Genomic DNA, 21,415 nt, shown 5'->3' with positions numbered 1-21,415 from the left:
TTCGCAGAGATGAACGCAATCCACAAACAGAACCAGGAGCAGGGTAACTAACTCAGCACGGGTGATCACGATACGCGCAACCTACCAAAACGTGCTGGAAAGCTGACTAACTGCACACAGAATATAAACAGTTCGTGTACGTATACATCAGCGACACTGATGTATCAACGTAACACGAATACAAGGAAAATAATAAACGTGCTGGTATGCATATATATTGGCAATGAACCAATATATGATGCAAAGACCAGCAAAGTATCTTTAGAACAAGAAACACGATCGGGGGCTGAAGCGACAGCAAGACAGGCTTAAACTGAAGCTATGAAAACCCGAGGAGTCCTGCAGGAAGCAGATCTTTATACTGAGGTCATCCAATGGGAGCAGACATGCAGATTCCCACACAGGTGAATGATAATCAGTCACAAGCTGACAGCAGGGAAAGGCAGACAAAGCTATGCAGCTTGCATGGAAAGAGATCAGAACTGCCTGAGCTGCAGCACTACTACTTCCAGCAATACCTGCTGCAGCAGCGATCATGACACATAGAATAGAGAATTACAGACTGAAACCACTCCATCCACAGCTATAGTCTGATAGGAGAACTGTTTCCTACACTTCACCCTAACAAACTTTAGAAGATAATGTAGGGAAGAAATGTTTGTTCTTTAAAACATATAACGGTGAAGAGCATGTCTAATTCCTCCTCATTAGTCTCTAATCACAAGTTGACATTTGATCTCTCCCGTGTCACCTGACTGCCATGGCAGAGATGGCAAACTCATTTGAAAGCACAGGATGTTAACAATATAGCCATTCCCAACTGCTTCTGAGCTAAGTGCTTCTGCCTTACTGTTACCGATTTTTGCCTGGATTTTGACTACTCTCTGCCTGCAGCCTGCACTGACCTCTGCCTGGATTTTCACTATTCTCTGCCGGCCGCCTGCACCAACCTCTTCCTGGGTTTTGACTACACTCTGCCTGCCGCCTGCAACGACCTCTGCCTGGATTTTGACTACTCTCTGCCGGCCCCCTGCACCAATCTCTGCTGGGTTTTGACTACTCTCTGCCTGCCGCCTGCACTAATCTCTGCTGGGTTTTGACTACTCTCTGCCTGCCGCCTGCACTGATCTCTGCTGGGTTTTGACTACTCTCCGCCTGCCGCCTGCACCGATCTCTGCCTGGATTTTGACTACTCTCTGCCTGCTGCCTAAGACTGATAGCAAAGGGAATAAAGTTTGAAAGGAATCACACATCTACAGCCCCGATTGTGATTTCTACCTCTGTGCCATTCCGTTTCAAAATATAGCACACGCGGGAGGTATTTTAGGTATATATATATATATATACACACATACCGTATAGTCTGGTGCCTTATTTGTACAGTTACACAATTTTTTTAAGTTTATTTATAAATTTCAATTATTTTAACAAGTTTGTGTTCCAGTTTTTAATTTATACGCACAATGTCTACCAAGCCTTTATTCTGATATATTTTGAGGAGTTAAAACTTAAGAATTGGAGGCCTAAAATGCCTGAAAATATTTACCACTTTTAGACCCATAAATCCAGACAGAAATGCACTGCCAGGGAGGTTAAAAGGATCTGCTGGCAGCATGTAGATTGTAAGCCTCTGGCAGGGTCCTCCACTCCCTAGTGTAATCTACAGGATCATGTGCTCCTGTCCTATGACAGCCTGTACTTGTATTACTGGGCCTACCTAACCAGCCCATATTGCATGATCATGTATTTTGTACAATTTGTATGTATAACTTTGTTCTATGTGTATAACCCTATGTATGTCATCCTTGTATCATTGTATATATTTATTGTCCAGCGCTGCGTAATATGTTGGCGCTTTATAAATACAATAAATAATAATAATAATGTGCAATGTGTGCTAGATACCACAGGACATACTCAGCGGTTTAGTGCAGTCTATGCCTCAATGGGTCAGGACACATCAGGGACCTATACAATATTAAAGAGGACCTAAATTCTTCCACAGTAGAGAAGGAATTCACAGAGAACCCCATGCATTTAGAGATAACAGCATGTCTAATTCTCCCTTATCTGCTAGTAGTGAGCCACTGTAATTTGAGCTGTCATTGATCTATGCTGCAGGTGTGCTTTTCAGACAGGCTATTTCTACACACAGGGGGTTAACCGTTTCTGTACTCCCATGAAACCAGGAAGTAACTGCCTTGTGTCATCTCCGTATTCGTTCTGGATTTAGGTCTGATTTAAGTAGTTTTAATGTTATGTCTGATCATTATACAGTATATCCTACACTCTGTGTCCCTGGATAATAATTACATTTGTCTGGATACTGACCTCACTTTGCGTGCATGTACTCTGCGACACTCCGTGTAACTAACAAGTCAACATTATGTAAAGAATAACTTTAACATTAATGTCACTACAACAGATTATGCGTCCAGCATTCTTCTAGCTGGAAAAGGATCCCCTCTGATGTAACCCTCATATGAAAACAAAGGACGACAATGTCACTTGCACACTTATCTGGACATCAGGAAGTTTTCTGAATGATCATTTTCCTGTGTGAATGAAAACTTCTGGAACAATCTTCCAGTTCCACAAAATTAGCATTCGGGGGACATCCTCTCTTCCTTTCTTTCTGCACTGCACGGGAGGGGGGGGGGGGGGGCTGAAATTTTTCAGTTTTGTAGCAGTTTAGTAATTGAGGGGGTGGGTGTGTGTGTGTGTGTGGGGGGGGGCTAAGGACAGGCATAAGGAGGGAATAGCTAAATTTAGCCATGGGGAGGCGTGAGTTATGGTTAGCTGGGGGGGCTGTTAAGGTTAGAAAGGGGTAGGTTACGGTTAGGCATGCAGGGGGTTAGGGTTACGTGTAAGGGGGTAGCTAATGTTAGCCGGGGGGGGGCAGTTAAGGTTAGCCATGAGAGAGATGGTTAAGTTTAGGTATGGGTAGGCGTGCAGGGGGTTAGGGTTACGTGTAAGGGGGTAGCTAATGTTAGCCGGGGGGGGGGGGGCAGTTAAGATTAGCCGTGGGAGAGATGGTTAAGTTTAGGTATGGGTAGGGGGTGGTTAAGGTTAGCAGTGGGGGGAGTTAAGGTTAGGTGTCCGGGGGGTAGTTAAGATTAGGTATTGTAGAGGGAGAGTTCTGTGTGAGAATACGGTTAGGTTTTGCTGTAATAAAATATTGGTAAATTTTAAAATACCAATATACTACTATCGGCTTTTCCTGGACACCCAAATTTCACCGCGCCTCTATTTCATGCACGCCACTATATTCTCTACCAGATCCTAGATCTAGGGTAGGTACCACTGTATTGACAGCAGGTTTGCCAACACCAATGCGCACATAACAATGAAAGGCCTGATTCCCTAAACTTCTCAGCTGCTGGGGATCGCTGCAGCAATGCGATTCTCTGGCACCAAGTGAGATGGCAGCGCAACTCCTGTTCCCAAATCTGGCCTGCCACTAAAAGCAGCATCTCTTCAGCCAGGGAGACCAAGCACAAGTAACACAAATGGAGACGGCACACAAATGGCTTCAGCAAATGACTGTATTGAGAAGCATGCAGAGGCACACACACAACATGTTTCGGGCGGAGCCCTTCCTCAGGTGGGAGAAAGACCAAGCACAACACTCTCCAGGGTACCAGAATTATTTTATGTACGTCTGCTCCAGTGCCACTCAGATTGCAGAGGTCCAACTAGAGAAGACATGTCCAAAGGTATAACACGTAACTGGAAGGCAACTGACTTTCATTACCTAGAAGGCAAAAAGTACAAACTCCTGCAACCAGGATTGTCCCAAAATCATAACATGATTGGGAGAGAACCCCCCCCCCCCCCACACACACACACACTTTCCTTCTATTTAATTCTGCATCCGAGAGACGCAGACAGCCCTCCACCTGAGCATGACCACCGCCGGGAATGGGGGAAGGGGACCGTGCACGGTTGCGTCTCCCTCAAATGGAAGGTTCCCTACATGATTGCAAAGATTGCAAGAGTATGCAAACGGCAGGACCTGGAAGTGACATCACCAGTGGATGAGGGAGTGCAGACAGCTGCTGCTATAACGCCCACCTCCTTATGGGCATGATGAGGAAAGGGCTCTTGTCCATTACATTGGAGAAGTGTGCTCTGAAAAGTGGAGGGAGGCTTTGCTGCGAACCCCCTACAGGTAAGGGCCATGTAGGCTGGTACTACCTGTCTCTATATCCACTGCAGGACCACTGTGAAGGGTGCTGAACATTTCATAATTGGCAACACATTCCACTGTCTGGAAAAATGTGCACTGCTGTGTGAAATTACCCATAGAAAAGTATGGGCATGCACTGCATATCTATCATGCATCAACTGTCTGCTACACTTTACCACAATGCAACGGACATAGTATCTTATACTCAGTTGTGAGCAATACTTGCTAACTGCAGTGCTTCTGGGAAGAATCACATGTTGAAATGAGTTATCACTAGAAACATTGATTTGAAATGAGTCATAGCAGTGCACAATCTGATTGCTTAGGGCTAGGTTAACACGGGCATCAGTGGGGCTTTTGATCTTCATCTCGTTTGAACGGTATGGTTTAACACCAGCTGTAAAAGCTGAAGCTTTTAATGTTGCTTATAGGTTTTAAAAGTGTTGAGCAGCGTTTAGTTTGACAGTTTTTTCCCCCTGGACTTCTGAGGGCTTTTAAGAAGGGAGTGTTTTTTTGGGCAGGGGGCTATTATTTCCAAGAAGAGCCAGAGAAGGGGCTGCAGGGTGGGCATTGCTGCCAAAGTAGATCTCTGCTGCCAAAATGAAGGGAATAGACTAGTCTTTGCAGGAGGAAAGAGACAGAGTTTGCCAGAGAAGGGCTGCAGGATGAGTACTGCTGCCAGTCTATGATTTCTGCTGCCAAGTTGATTCCTTTCTTGATTTCCACATAGACTTTCTCTTAGCATATGTAGCTGGAATTCTGCTCAGGCACGGAGTCCAACATGCTGGCACAGACAAGGTTTTTGTAGAGAGATGGGTAGCAGGCACTATGGGTAGCTGTCACTGGACAGGTGCACTGCTGTGGGCTGGGAGAGAGGTGTGGACAGCCTGGTGACTATTTGGATAGAACCGGAATTGCACAAAAATGTTATATAATTGCATATGGATGTGACAAGTGTACCAGATGGCAAACCTAACATAGCCACTGGGAGATTTTGGCACAGGGGAAAGCCAATAAACTGCTTACCATGCTTCTGCACAAGTCCCGTCGGCGTTAATTACTATTCCCCCTCCAGGCAGCCATGGATAGTGGGCAAAAGCCATAATTTGGCTTCCAGCTATTATCTGGCGGTGCCCAAATCAGTCACTGAGCTCTGCTATAGCTGTAATTCCTATTGCGGTCTATGGTGGCACCGGCTGTGGCCAAATCTCCTGTGCTGTTTTTACAGCGCTCATACAAGATGTCCTCCCTGACATCCATAGGTTTGTCTGAGGATCAGTCCCGAGAAAAACATATGGATATACCACTTTGCTTCCATTAGCTTTTTTTTTTTTTACATTCACTTCTGCGTTTTCAGTTCAACCCAATAGCTACAGTATATATATATATATATATATATATATATATATATATATATATATATATATATATATACACACACAGTATACATATGGATATATAATGATATAGTTCCAAGTTAATATGACATGCTTGACCATATTCAATTGTTACAAATCACCAACAAAGTACTTGTTTGTAGTGCGGTTTGTTCACAAATGTATATACAGTATATTCAACAACCTGTACTGTAACATAGAAATGAAAACATTGCTGTTGCAAAAAAAAATTTATTGAACATTTTTTTTTTACTTAAATATATACAGTACACTATTTTTTTTTTCAAACAGAAAAGAATGTACATTTTTAGAAACAGATTCAACTTGAATCACTCATGCATACGAAACTTGACAAAACAGCCCAAAACATCAGCGCAACCAGAAATGCTGGTAAAAGTGTAAAGTCGGGAGTCTGTAACATGTTTTTATAGAACATATGTATTTCTGCCATGTGATCAGTTCATCAACTCCTGAGGATTCTCTAATTTCCCTTGAGCCATGTTGTAGCATGAAAAAGGCCCAAGAGAAAACAAAGTGCCCAACCATGAGAAGGTGGACAGTTCCAACACTGGTCACATGTGGCAGAAGAGGACCTGAGAGGCACAGCCAACGGTGGCTGTGAAGAACAACTGAAGTAGGCAGGTCTATCACATACCTCAAAAGTGGACAGTGTGATCACAGTGCCCAACACTGGCTGGTCAACAATATATGTATATATATATTTTTTAAACTCCAATTTACATCAGTGCAAACCTTTCAGAATCAGTGGTTAAAGTGTACATTTTACTTTCTGTCCATGTGACCTGTTTTAAGACTGCCCTTCAACTCACGGGGGATTCTATTCTTTCCACTGAGCCATGGCCCAAGGTAAAGCAGAGTACACAACCATGATAAGGTGGTCTGTCCCAACACAGGTTACAAATAGCAGAAGACTTGGTGAGAGAAACCTGTGTGAAAACTTAATTTTTAGTTGTCAATAAAAGTGCAACACCTGGAAACTAAATTTAACGAGGTATCAATAGCCTCCGATGTACTCGGCTCTCCATTGGTAATTGAAGTTGAAGCCTAAAGGCTTATACACACATCAGACTATAGTCTTTGGAAAATGAAAGATCACAGACCAATCTTACCACCCTTCATGTAGTATGAGAGCCATACTCTACACAGTCTATTCTATGGAGCTGAACTCCACATCAGAAAAAAATCTTTGCAAGATGCTGCACACAAAGATGCTGTGCAGACACAAAAGATCAGTATCTGCAAAAGATCTGTTCCTGCCAAAAATCCGTTCCTGCAAAATGCAATGATAGTCTATGGGATCTGCAGATCATCATACACACATGATTTAACTGACATTCATCTGCAGATCAAGCAATCATCTGCAGATCTGAAAATCCATCCTGGTGGATCTGATCTGCAGATGAATGTCAGTTAAATCATGTGTGTATGAGGATCTGCAGATCCCATAGACTATCATTGCATTTTGCAGGAATGGATTTTTGGCAGGAACAGATCTTTTGAGTGTCTCTACAGCATCTTTGTGTGCAGCATCTTGCAAAGATTTTTTTCTGATGGGGAGTTCAGCTCTATAGAATAGACTGTGAAGGTATGGCTCTCATACTACATGAAGGGTGGTAAGATTGGTCTGTGATCTTTCATTTTCCAAAGACTACAGTCTGATGTGTGTATGCACCTTAAAGAGACTCCGTAACAAAAATTGCATCCTGTTTTTTATCATCCTACAAGTTCCAAAAGCTATTCTAATGTGTTCTGGCTTACTGCAGCACTTTGTACTGTCACAGTCTCTGTTAATAAATCAACTTATCTCTCTCTTGTCAGACTTGTCAGCCTGTGTCTGGAAGGCTGCCAAGTTCTTCAGTGTTGTGGTTCTGCTATGAACTCCCCCTTCCAGGCCCCTATATGCACACTGCCTGTGTGTTATTTAGATTAGAGCAGCTTCTCTCTTCTCTCTTATCTTTTACAAGCTGGATAAATCGTCCTCTGAGCTGGCTGGGCTTTCACATAGTGAGGAATTACAGACAAGGGCAAAGCTGTTTGCAGGAAGAAAAGTGTTATAATTTAAGTAGGCCTCAGTTACTTGGCCTGAGTTTTATGTAAAAGGCTTGTCCGCAGTGTATGCCTTTAAAATAAATAGAGGTTTTGTGATGCAGGCAGAGGCATCTCAGGGTCTGCGTGTAGCAGAGGATACACGCAGATACTGAGAACATGTTCCTAAAAGAAGGCCATCGGACTACTCTGACCTTAACACTACACCACAGGAACAGAAAACATTGGCCATATTTACTAAACATCCACGTTCCTGCATAGGGGTCAAATGCCTCATTGATTATTAATCAAGTAGGTGTGTATGATGACACCACGAGTGGGTCCACCAATAATCTGGTCTAGGGGGTGGCGAAGATGATGTCATATTTAACTCTTTCCTAGTCGGTATTAAAAGCTGAGGGAGCTATGAGAGCTCACTTCTGCTTCTTCCTTCCGCACTAGCTCGCAAGGCCGACTGGGACCTCTAAGCATGTTCTTCCTTTCTGTAATCTGATATAATGTATGCTGTACATAGGTAGTTTAGTGTAACGTAGTTAAGAAGAAGGTACCTGATTGACTTCAGCAGGGAGTCTAATCACGAGCTTGTAACGCAACATGAAGATTGGCATGGCTAGGATATGATGCATGTATCTATCTGTATTCCTGTTTCCTGAATAAATAACGTAAACATTGAAGAAGCCTGAGAAAGTCTATCTCCTGTTCGCTGTGTGGAGAGTCAAGTGATCTCACAGTCTGTGAGACGGTGGTGTCGAAGCAAGGTGATATAAGAACAGTTTATAACAGTGGTGCCGAAACCCGGGAGATTGATAGCAGCCATCTTGGCTGGCATGCCATGACTCAACATGGCGTCAGGTTTCTGAGAAAGCCACTCCCATCTGCATGATGTATCAGGAGGGGAGGGGGCAAAAAGCGCCCACTGATAGGCACGCCCCGATGGCAGGGGGGAGGATGTGCTGGGGGGGATCCCACGTCCCATGTCACAGCTGTGCACAAGGCGCCGTGCACGGAAGCAGCTGGGGGGGGGGGTCCAGAGTGGGGACAGTAGAGTGATTCTACTGAGTTTCTTGGCTTCCAGATGATTTCCTCAGAAGAAGTCTGGACACAGGGAGTGTCCGCATACGTGAGCCAAGCAAGTTGCAGGCTCACGGATAGAAAGTGTGTCCCAGCTAGGTGCAGGGACACACGTAGCAGTGCAGGTCAGGAAAGTGTCTGTACTGAGTTGCTTACGGGATCATTCCTGTAAGTGGGGCACCTTAATGGGTGGTGCAGCATGAGTTCCCAATAGAGTATAGGGGGGGACGGTGCATCAGGGGGGTGCCGGAGGTTGGAAAAAAGGGAGTTGACCAATCCGGGTTTCCGTCGCCGCTGCTTCAGAGCGGTAACGTTTTTTAAATAGGTAGGGGGGTGAAGTTTAACTCCAATCTACCAATAAGAGTAAACAGAGTTCATGAGAACCATAAAGCAACGAGATCAATTACGGTATATATTGATCAATTTAAAGTGTAAAGAGTACAAGCCGCAGGGCGAATCCCAAATCATTAATAAGAATTGATTTGTTTGTATTTTGATTTCAGGAGTTGGGCAATATGGACTCGAGACAGCTGCAGTGCTGGCAGCAAAGCTGGAGATGTCAGTCGGATAAGCGAAAGGTTCCAGATGCCAATCTAAGTTTGGAGAAACACGAGATTCCTGAAATTGGAAAGAGACTAAAACACGAGATTCCTGAAATTGGAAAGAGACTAAAAACCGAGGTTCCTGAGATCGGAAAATGTCTAAAAAAACTGACTGAGCAAAGCATAGTGCAAATTGCTAATGTTTTTCTTTCCCAAGGTGGTGTTTTTATAATGAAGAGTACCGTGCTGATGGTGATCCTAGGTTGCCATTTCGTCCTAGGAGAACGAAGAGAGGACATTCTCATGTATAATAAGGGGTTAATGAGAATGCAAGGCCCAAACATGTTGATGTTGGGTGACAGAGGTACTAATCCTTTCACACCTCCCTCCGCTTGGCACAGATGGACCATGCAGGGACGGAGGAAAAGAGCACTTGTGCCAGGAGAAAACAAATTTCAGGGCACAAGGGGGGTGAAAGGTCTGAAGGGTCAGGTGTGCGGGCAGTGGGAATTGAATGGCAGTATAAATCTGCTATTGGGTACCACACTCCCAGAATCGACGCACCGATCCAAAGGTTTGTTAAAAGGTACATTGCAGTACAATGGGTACGTGCAAAAGGTGGAGTGTGTGATTCAGGGGTACCTTGTCTTGGTTATGCAGAGTGAGATGGTTCCAGATTGGAGAGGAACGAGTAGGAGGCGTCAATTCTCCTGCCGGAGAGACGCGGGGGACAACATCACACTCTGGAGCTACCAACAGAGAGTGCCTCTGAAACAACTATACACACGTAAAGGCTGGAAAGCCGAGGGTGGGTGGTTCTCAAAACAAGAAGCAAAAATCGAGATCAAGCCACATTTCCAGGTGACAAAGAGGGTGGGGAGAGCGGTCCCGGGGGAGGGAAAGCCAACACAGGGAACCCCATTCACACCACACGGGTCACCACAGGGGACGATATTACACAGTCCATATGCAGCCGCTTATCCTCATGCTAGGTGGGTAAGTGAAGAGGTACTCTTAATTGAAAGATTGCAGAGAGTACTGTCTTCCCGACCTCAGGTACATATTGTGCCTCAGGACGTAAGGGGGGAAGAGGTCCAATCAGGACGGTTGGGGGCATATTTTGTCAGGGAGATGCTTAAAGATCCTGTCCAACTGAGATTGGACAAGGGGAGATATATTAATTTTTCTGGAGAAGGATCTTTTGCATGGCAGCTTCGAGATGTTTGGGTGAACAAAGGGAAACGGTGCAAGATTCCTTTAGGCACCGCCACTTCCTTGGTTCCCACCTCAACCCGTGTCTCACACCAGGACCTGAGAGGTCAACCTTTTTTGGTGCTAGACGGGGAGGTGAAGCAAGTAGAGTTGTCCTCATGCAGGCAATTCTTGCAGAAGTACCTGCGTTGGCCGGGGCAAGTCAAATTTAGTGAAGAAGCCTGCAGGCTCAAGAACGCAGAATGCGAGGATACCATTCAAAAGATCCACCCTGAAGCCCAACCGATAGTTCCGGTGGCTGAAGGAAAGGTTTGGTTTTTTAACATAAGGTCTAATGATACATTCAAGGAATATTCTCATAATTGTTCCGATAAGGGAGATTTTCCAAGGGGAACATATTGTGGGAGCGGAGATCCCATATGGATCCAGTCATCCAGGTTGGATGACGTTGTTTCTCAAATTGTTAAGAGAACTCTAAAGTGCAAAGTTTCACGGGTAGTTCCCGTCCTGAAAGAGAACACGACATGGGACAAAGGGGAACAGGGTTTGATCCAAGACGACCACATTTTGTTACAAAGGTTAAACAAACAGTACACTAAGTTAGAGGTAAGATTTCACCATGATACAGGTGATCTTCACGAGGTAGAACACAAAAATGAGCAGGTGAGTTCCAGTCTGACCTGGTGGACAAAGGTTCCGGTGATGTTCCAGGGACACTCGGACTGGGCCTCTGCAGTTCCAAAGTTCTTTCTACACCCACTGGTCGTCTGGATGGGGATGACAACGTTAGGCATCATTATCCAGGTGAGGTTGCGGGTTAAAATTACGTAAAACACATGAACCTGGTCCAGAGATTGGTGCCTCATAAACAATCTCCTGAACCAATAGTTTAAATTAAAGAGAACCCGAGGTGGCTTTGTATAACGTTAGTGGGGCACAGAGGCTGGTTGGGCACACTAACACCAGCCTCTGTTGCCCCATGGTGTGTGTCAAAGACCCCCCTGCTCGCCGCTATTCTTCCCGCAGTGCTGGCGACACGCAGCGCGTCGCCAGCACAATGTTTACCCTAGCGCTGTCTGTCAGCGCCGCTCCCCCGCCTCCTCCGCATCGCCGCTACCCGCCCTCGTCCCTTCCCTCCAATCAGCGTGAGGGAAGGGACGAGGGCGGGTAGCGGCGATGCGGAGGAGGCGGCGGAGCGGCGCTGACAGACAGCGCTAGGGTAAACATTGTGCTGGCGACACGCTGCGTGTCGCCAGTATTGCGGGGGTATAGCGGCGAGCAGGGGGGTCTTTGACACACACCATGGGGCAACAGAGGCTGGTGTTAGTGTGCCCAACCAGCCTCTGTGCCCCACTAACGTTATACAAAGCCACCTCGGGTTCTCTTTAAGGGATATACAGGGTTACGGGTATAGGTTTAGTAGTACCTGTGATGGAGCTGATTGTATAAAGGCGCTCTTTTAGAAGGCACCTGGCACTGCTCCGTTTTGTAACAACCAAACGAGTTTCACTTTTCTGTGGTCATGCAAGTTTGTGAGTGATACGTAAGTGACGCAAATGCTGAGCATGTGGTATAGAGGGACTTAGAAGTAGGGCCTCCCCAGAGAGCCTGGTTACAGGAAGACCAAGAGGTCTTGCTCTCTCTCTTCCAGGGGTAATCGCCTAGAGCAGAGAAGTTGTGTGAGCACGAACATCGAAAAGTGAAACATAAAAGAAAAGAAACCAGGTACTGGGAGGTTCAGACGCTGGGATCTGCGGGTCAAGCCGTTTTAGGGGGGATTGTTATAATTTAAGTAGGCCTCAGTTATTTGGCCTGAGTTTTATGTAAAAGGCTTGTCCGCAGTGTATGCCTTTAAAATAAATAGAGGTTTTGTGATGCAGGCAGAGGCATCTCAGGGTCTGCGTGTAGCAGAGGATACACGCAGATACTGAGAACATGTTCCTAAAAGAAGGCCATCGGACTACTCTGACCTTAACACTACACCACAGGAACAGAAAACATTGGCCATATTTACTAAACATCCACGTTCCTGCATAGGGGTCAAATGCCTCATTGAATATTAATCAAGTAGGTGTGTATGATGACACCACGAGTGGGTCCACCAATAATCTGGTCTAGGGGGTGGCGAAGATGATGTCATATTTAACTCTTTCCTAGTCGGTATTAAAAGCTGAGGGAGCTATGAGAGCTCACTTCTGCTTCTTCCTTCCGCACTAGCTCGCAATGCCGACTGGGACCTCTAAGCATGTTCTTCCTTTCTGTAATCTGATATAATGTATGCTGTACATAAGTAGTTTAGTGTAACGTAGTTAGGAAGAAGGTACCTGATTGACTTCAGCAGGGAGTCTAATCATGAGCTTGTAACGCAACATGAAGATTGGCATGGCTAGGATATGATGAATGTATCTATCTGTATTCCCGTTTCCTGAATAAATAACGTAAACATTGAAGAAGCCTGAGAAAGTCTATCTCCTGTTCGCTGTGTGGAGAGTCAAGTGATCTCACAGTCTGTGAGACGGTGGTGTCGAAGCAAGGTGATATAAGAACAGTTTATAACAAAAAGTGCAGCCTGAAACTTCAGTGCATGAGAGATGCAGGGGGAAAGAAACACACAAATGATCTCTTGAGATTCAAAAGGAAGGCTGTATACAGCCTGCTTGTGTATGGATGTATTTTCTATGTGTGGACATACTGTACATCAACCTACTTCCTGTTTTGGTGGCCATTTTGTTTGTTTATAACAAACTTTTAAAAACTGTTTTTAAACACTTTTAATGCGGCGGGGAGCGGCGAAATTGTGATAGAGGGTAATAGGAGATGTCCCCTAACGCACTGGTATGTTTACTTTTGTGTGATTTTAACAATACAGATTCTCTTTAAGGAAGCTGTACTGGATACCCGGCCTGCCCAAAACCTGTTGAAGCCTGGTTTGTATTGTAAGGGAACCAGTCTCGTTGGGTTATTAGTGGTGATAGTGGAGAGTAGGTCTCCACTGAAAATGGATAGCTGTTCTGAAATACATGGGATGGCCCTGGTTCTTCTTGACAAGGACTCACATTCCAAGATTCCCTGGGAACTTGTACTCTTCCCTTCTTGTAGTGCATGATAGTTTTCAATAAATCCAGTTTTAATCCGTCGATACATTCTGGAATCTCCTCGCTGGCATCCTTCTCCAAAGCAACAAAATTGTCCTTGGTCTGTAGACACCTCTCCAGACATGTAGACACTTCTTTTATCATATTAAGAACCTCAGCATTATGTTGCTGGACAGCCTGCACAGGTTTAGCCTGGCTACATTTCATTTAGAGACTTGAATTTTAGGGGATACTGGTCTTGGCAATTGGGAATCTGTGCTTGTGTCTTCCTCTGTATCTCTATTTTCTGAGTTGGACTGGCCAGACAAAAGAAAGGCTTCTGAGTATTCTTGTGTTGCTCCTTATCAGACTCTTCAGAAAGCACTCTGGCCATATTACTGGTTGTTCTAAAGATAAAACACAAATGTTGCCAGGTCTATAACACACAAGTTAGAATGAGAGAAATAAATATTAATATAAACCTTTTTGGTCACTAATTAGCAATCTTATGCTACAAACATTTACTCTCCCCCCTCAAGTTGTATTATTTTTATTAGATGTAGATCAAATCACATTGTAGTACAGAGTGACAATTACCCATGTGATACGTGCAGCTTGTCATCTCTTGTTGACCAGCTGGAATACTTCCTTCATGCCCTCCTTATCACAACTGTCCCACTAAGCAAATTCTAACCTCCAAATGGAACAGCTACCTAGGAGAAGAAACCCATCCTCCTCTTATAATCCCCTTTTAGTCATTGATTGTCTAAAGAACACTAATATAATAGCATTCTTACTTTCTCCTGTTTATGGTCTTCTGGAGGTAACTCAATTCACTGATTCACTGCTGCAGGAGCGTTTTTAGGCATAGGCATTACAGGCCACTGCCTGGATTGTCATTGATCCTGGGGGGGGGGGGGGAAATGTCCCTGATTAAGCCCTGCACACTTAATGAAGCCACGCCCCCATGGGTATTTCTACCTCCTGTCTCTTTGTGCCACTTTTACTTCTGTCTCCCTTTGTGCCTCCTTCTGTCTCCCTTTGTCCCTCTTTCTGTCTCCTTGTGCCACCTTCAGCCCCCCTGTCTCACCTCTGCCCCCTTGTGCATCCAGAGAAGGATTAAAGTGAAATGGTGCCCTAATCACGCTACATGCAGAAAGAGATGTTAGACACTAGGGCGAGTGGTGAGTGGACAGACGGAAGCACAACACTGGACACCAGCATAGAGGTGGGAGCACAGCTTCTGCTGCGCTGTACTCTGTGCTAGCACATTGGGTTGGGGTAGAGAAGGCAGGTGGTGTGCAACGAAATGCAACAGGATCAGCGGGTCGTTTGTCTCCCAGGGACTCCCTGTATTATGCATCCACCCTATACAGCACATGATTTATATTCTCCAGCGTGTGGTGGTTTTTTTTTAGGGGGGAGGGGTGACACAGGACTTCTTGCCTGGAGCGACAAAAAGGCTAGAAACGCCCCTGCAATGCAGGTAACTGTAATGGGAGGACGTCCACTCCATGACTCCCTTTTGATTTTTCCCATCTTTCTGGTATCTGTCTCTTATTGATTTCCATTTTCTCTTCACCAATTCAACTGTAAGAAAACAATATAAATTACGTAATTGCTTGCAATGGTCAATAATTATATATATATATATATATATATATACACAGTATATATATAATATTGACACATTATTAAACACTGTGTACTCTGTAAAGTGCTGCTGAAGATGACAGTGGCGGTGCTATTTAAGTACATTAAAAAAATGCATAGCATGGTAGTACATTAGACTATTACTGTGGTAGATTTAGATTGTGAGCTCCTTTGAGGACAGTCAGTGACATGACTACCGTATGTACTCTGTAATGTGCTGCAGAAGATGTCAGTGCTATATAAATACATAATAATAATAATAATATGGTAGGATTAGATTGTGTGCTCCTCCGAGCACTGTCAGGCACATGATTGTGTACTCTGTAAAGTGCTGCAGAAGATGACAGTGGCACTGCTTTATAAATACATTAAAAAATCCATAGCATGGTAGTACTTTAGACTATGACTATGGTAGAATTAGAATGTGAGCTCCACAGTCAGGCAAGTGTATATAGAACACATGTGGACACACTATCAGACATATATGACAATGCAGTTTTACTTACGTAATTTTTTATTTCGTGGCACCACTTTATTCTTTATATCTGGGTTACAAATGTAGACATACATTATCCCATGCATGTGCCTTTTTCCCATTGTTGCTGAAATCAGAGATATTGTTGTCCCAGATTGTTGAACATGTGTTGAATCTGGGTCACTAGCTCACACAGCTCGATTTCAGACTGCATCGCAAAGGAGCTTGGCTGCGTCATTTGCTGTGGGGGGAATTTCCTGTGGCTAGGCCACAATTTTCTTTGCTTCACCTCCTCTAAACGTGTCATTTTCTGTTCAATATTGTTCTTTGCTCCATCTCCTCCAAACGTTTGCTTTGCATGTCCTTTGCTGACTTTTGTTAACTTTTGCAGTGCTTTCCACAACAGGAAATCGACATGGAGACCCGGCATATTGTGTTTGTGACGAGACGATGGAATCTGCTGCCATGTTTGCACAAACATGGCAAAACAATGTGCAAAACCGCTTCCATTCATTTGAAACGCAGCACAAGCGCAGCAGTGTGTACAGGCCCTGAGGTGATTAACTGCTGTTCTATTCAAATGAATGGAAGTGGTTTGGCACAACGTTTTGTTTTAACAGCAGTTAATCACCTAAGCACAGCAGTGTGTACAGGCCCTAAACATGGTCCACATGAAACGCTGCGTTTTCAGCCCCGCAAGCTCCCGTGTGAACCAAGCCTTGGTTCATTTCCAGAAATACATAACAGAAAGATTACATATACACAAACGTCTGGGAAATGGCTGCTGATATTAAAATAAGAAACTTATCCATATTTTTATCGACTTTTCTCCTGGCAGACTCAAAGTGCCATAGCTGCAGCCACTAGGCCGCGCTCTATAGGCAGTAGAAGTGTTAGGGAGTCTTGCCCAAGGTCTCCTACTGAATAGGAGCTGGCTTACTGAACAGGAGCTGGCTTACTGAACAGGCAGAGCCAAGATTCGAACCCAGGTCGCTTGTGTCAGAGGCAGAGCCAGTATTCAGCCGCTAGATCAGGCAGTGAGAGCGTAAATGTAGCCTTATCGGCATACTCCATGGGTCACCATCAATGTCTAGTAGCCACCTCTCTCCCTTATAAAGTTCCCAGGTGTCTAATAGCCCCCTCCTCCCCCTATATGGTTCACTGGTGCACTACTCCCTCCTCTATACCGTTCCCTGGTGTTTAGTGGTTCTCCCTCATCTATACCATTCCCTGGTGTTTAGTGGTTTTTCCTCCCTCCCTTAAACAATTCCCGGATGTTTAGTGGTCCTCTTTCTCTCCCGTATACAGTTTCCTAGTGTCTAGTGGCCTACTCATTTCCCTATACAGTTCCCTGGTGTCTAGTGGCCTCCAATCTCTCCAATAGTTCTCTGGTATCTAGTGCTTTCCCCTTCCCCATATGACTTATCTGGTGATCTAGGGCTTATCCTCCAATATAGCTTCTCTGGTGGTCTAGAGTGAGCCAAACATAATGCAAAGTGGGGAATTCACCTGAGGGCCAAATCTGATGGCTCCGAGGGCCAGATTTGGCCTGCAGGCTGAAGTTTGACATGTATGATGTATACTTAGCCATAGGTCTCTGAAGATAGTCTCTGTAGACAACCATAGATCTCTGATCATAGTACTACACAGACAACAACCATCTAATGCAGTGGTCCTCAAACTAAGGCCCACGGGCTGAATGCGGCCCCCTGAGGCTTTTTCACCGGCCCTCCACTCACAAAATGTATTACTTATAGTCTAGATGCGGTCAACTGCATCTTTAAATATTGGTGTCTCGCAGATAAAATAGCAGTGCTGGTGCCATCAATCCACAGGGAAGCCAGCGAGCAGTCATTCGTTGGCTTCCAATCAAATTCTGCATCAGGTGACACTGCTGTCCAATTGAACGACAGGCATGCTTCACTGTCAGACAGAGTATGCTTCACTGTCTGGCAAAAAGAGTTTTTTTTACTATCTGCACATGCTGTATTGGGGGCATAATATATGCTTTGGTTAAATGGGGGACAAAAGGGCTTCACGTGTAAATGGGTAATAATTTACACTACCTACGTTCAATGTAATGTGTTCTACATCATATCATGTATGCTCCGGCCCCCCATTAGTTTGAAGTATGTTGACCCGGCCCTTGACGGAAAAAGTTTGGGGACCCCTGATCTAATGTGTGTACACAACCATAGATCTCTGATCATAGTACTACACAGACAACAACCGTCTAATGTGTGTACATAACCATAGATCTTTAATAATAGCACTGCACAGACAACAAGCATCTAATGCGTGTACACAACCACTGGTCTCTGATGATAATACTGCACAGACATAGATCTCTAATGACAGTTCTGCGCAGACAACAAGCATCTAATGTGTGTACACCAGGGCTGTGGAGTCGGTCCAAAAATCCACCGACTCCGACTCCTCAGTTTAGGATTCCACCGACTCCGACTCCACGACTCCGACTCCTCTAATTTGCATATTACAATTTTGTTGATTAAAAGTATGTAACATGAAATTCGTCTCTTAACTGCCAACGCTTAGGAATTTTACAAGACAACTGAAGTGAGAAGGATATGTAGACTACTATATGTATTCCCTTTAGACTAAAACTAGTCCTTGGTAAGAGTACTTGTAAAAGGTACAAACCGGAACAAAGAACATCTATCAGGCCCTAGGCAATGTAAGTGTGGGTACATGTAAGAATGATGTGCAGGTACTCTGCAGGGGAATGAGGAGATTGTAAACAGACAACACCTCTGTGTTCAATGTGCACAGCATTCTCAGTGGATTCCCTGCAGCTCTGTGGGGAGTGCATATGTAGAGTATAGTACTACTGCGTAACAAAGTAAACCTGAGACAGATGAAATTAAAGTTTTATACATACCTGGGGCTTCCTCCAGCCGCCTTCAGGATAATCAGTCCCTCTTTGTCCTCCTCCGCCACCTGGATCTTCTGCTATGAGTCCAGGTACTTGAGCCAGTCGGGCGTAGTGCGCATGCACACACTCCGCCGCCAGGAGCATACTACACCTGTGCAGCACTATTGCGCAGGTGCAGAATGTTCCTGGCTGTGGGAGCGGCATGCGGCCGGACAGCGCTGACTGGCTGAATTACCAGGACTCATAGCAGAAGATCCGGGTGGTGAAGGACAGCGAGGGACTGATTAGCCTGAAGGGGGCTGGAGGAAGCCCCAGGTATGTATAAAACTTTACTTTTCATCCGTCTCAGGTACCCTTTAATTTGTAGTCACCAAACCAAATTTTAACAACATATCAAATTATTTGATTTCATCAGCAAAGGGAGTGCATACATTTGCATAAATCAGCATCAATGCAGAATTATTTCCATCTCGTTGACCATCTCTATTAGTGACACAGCTACACATCAGGCTTTATTCTTACAGCACAGATGTTATTTAGTATATATAAGAGATTCCTGTGTACACATCATATATACAGTCACAATCAGATATGTATATCTGACCTTAAAAATACGGGGACTGCTTTATTGAAGCAGCACAAGTAACTAATTTTGATTGGTTTATTTCATTTTTGTGGACTAAGCACAGCTATTACTGTATATATACTGTATATATACATTATTTTTAATGACTATTATCTGAGAAATAGAACATTTTATCATATTTTCTATTTTAATTACAGTTACAAATTCATTAGGCGTCGGAGTCGGTGCATTTTTTCCCGACTCCGACTCCAGGCACCCAAAATTGCCCGACTCCACGACTCCGACTCCACAGCCCTGGTGTACACAACCATAGGCTTCGGGTAATAGTACTGCACAGACAATTACCATGTTATGTGTGTGCATAACAATAGATCTCTAATGACAGTATGGTACATACATAATGTGTGTACCTAGCAATTAGATCTACTGCACAGACAACAACCATCCAATGTGCATACCTAGCCATAGATTTTGGCTGATGTATGCATTACATTCTGTGCAGACACCATAAAGCTTTACTGTTTTTATCTCAGCAACGAATATGATTTAAAAAAAGCAATAGAAATGGACATTTCTGCTGTGAAAGCAACACAGCCTGACTGACTGCTAACAGCTGTGTCTGTGCTGTTTACAGGCAAACAGCTGTAAACATCTCTGTGTTACCATGAGCTAGGCCAGGCCAACCCCTGCATCGGGAGATCCCCGCACAACACAACCATCAGAGCAGGCACAGCTCCTCTCCCCAGCTGTATAACCAAAGGATGATGAGCCCCAATGAATGAAGCAGGAGGATGAGCATGCAATGGATCAGGAATAGACAGACATACTGCAGCTGGTTGCAGCCAGAGACAATGAGACATAGCAGTTATCTGTGTCTGTGCAGTGTGCAGCAAAAAGCAGGGAAGAGGAGGGGGGTTGTTGACAAGAAGGCTGCAGAGCTGATGACACATGAAGTGGCCCTAGTGGCGGGTGATGTGACGTCACTGACGTGTATGCCCAGCTGTGGCTCTGCTGCTGATGGACCTGCCTGGGATGGAGCAGCAGAATGAGGGTCCCTCTTACCGTTAGTTAGTTATCCAGGGAGGAAGGAAGAGGAGGGGCTGGAGGAGGATGCTGTGCGGTGCAGATCTCTGGCTGGGGGGTCCTCCTGCAGCTCTGGATAATGGTGGTGAAGGATGAGGGGCAGTGATGAGCGCAGAAGGTGACGGGCCCGGACTCCCAGCACTGACACTGCCAGGAGGCGCTGCTGACGTCACTCCACCTCGTTTTCAAGCATCTCTTGCAATGCACTGCAGCTAGTGTGTCACTGCTGTCCTCCCACCGTCAGCTACCTGTCACTAGTGTCATGTGGCTGCTGCTGCTGTACCACGTGACTGGCTGCCAGAGCTCCAGGCAGACAGAAAATGATTACCATTCAATCCAGTGCTTTCTAGTATAAACCTATAATGCATAGGCATTGCAGTCAGTACTTGGCTGCTTTTCCACTTGCAATTGCGTTTGCTTGCAAAAGCTTATTTTTCCACTTGCAGCAATATTCATAGCTCCCAACTGTCCCTCTTTCAGAGGGACAGTCCCTCTCTGGGAGCCCTGTCCCTCTTTCCTTCCCACTGTCCCTCTTTCAGGACTTTGTCCCTCTTTCAATGTAAATGTATATATTTCTCTACTAAAAAAATGTGTTTGATTGACTATTCCCATCCTTTAAATTGATATAATTGATAAAATGTTCATATAAAGGGAAATAAACCAGGATAGGAAGAACCAGTGTGGTTTGAATTGTAAAACAACATATTTTTCTTATGAAATCTTTATGGTATGTGGGACTAGGGGTGTGATGGGTGTATGTCAGGGGCGTGGCTTAAGTGTCCCTCTTTCTCATCTCAAAAAGTTGGTAGGTATGAATATTGACATGAGCCCATGAGCCATTGGGTTTGAAACGCGATCGCACCAATAATCGTACAGCCTGGAGATTAATGGGAAAATTGGAATGAAAACGTGCATCGTGATTTAACATGTAATCACTGAGCAGTAGCAATCGGACAAAAGCAGATGATCCGCCTTTTGTAAGCAGTTTGCAGCTAGTGGAAAGGGGCCTGTTTCCACTACAGGCAGAATGGATGCAGAAAAACTGACTCCAATGAATGCCTATGGGAAAATCTGCATCAGAAAAATTGCGTTTAGTAGAAACAGGCCCATAGGCATTCAGTGGAGTCATGCATCCATTCTGCATCCAATCTGCGTGTAGTGGAAATAGGCCCT

General features: G+C 44.8%; 1 protein-coding gene across 1 annotated transcript in view; it reads right to left on the bottom strand.

Annotated features, from left to right (window-relative positions):
• The window catches only part of PRKAR1B (protein kinase cAMP-dependent type I regulatory subunit beta), a 341,670-nt gene extending 321,185 nt beyond the window's left edge, over positions 1–20,485 (bottom strand). The window contains exon 1 of the mRNA XM_068244605.1: positions 20,222–20,485. The gene's annotated coding sequence lies outside the window, so the exon portion shown is untranslated. The remainder of the gene's footprint in view (positions 1–20,221) is intronic.
• Between the last annotated feature and the right edge of the window lie 930 nt (positions 20,486–21,415).

Source organism: Hyperolius riggenbachi, chromosome 7, assembly GCF_040937935.1.
Source record: "Hyperolius riggenbachi isolate aHypRig1 chromosome 7, aHypRig1.pri, whole genome shotgun sequence".
Taxonomy (NCBI): Eukaryota; Metazoa; Chordata; class Amphibia; order Anura; family Hyperoliidae; genus Hyperolius; species Hyperolius riggenbachi.
The sequence above is the reverse complement of the archived record's forward strand: the minus strand, read 5'-3'. Positions and strand labels throughout refer to the sequence as shown.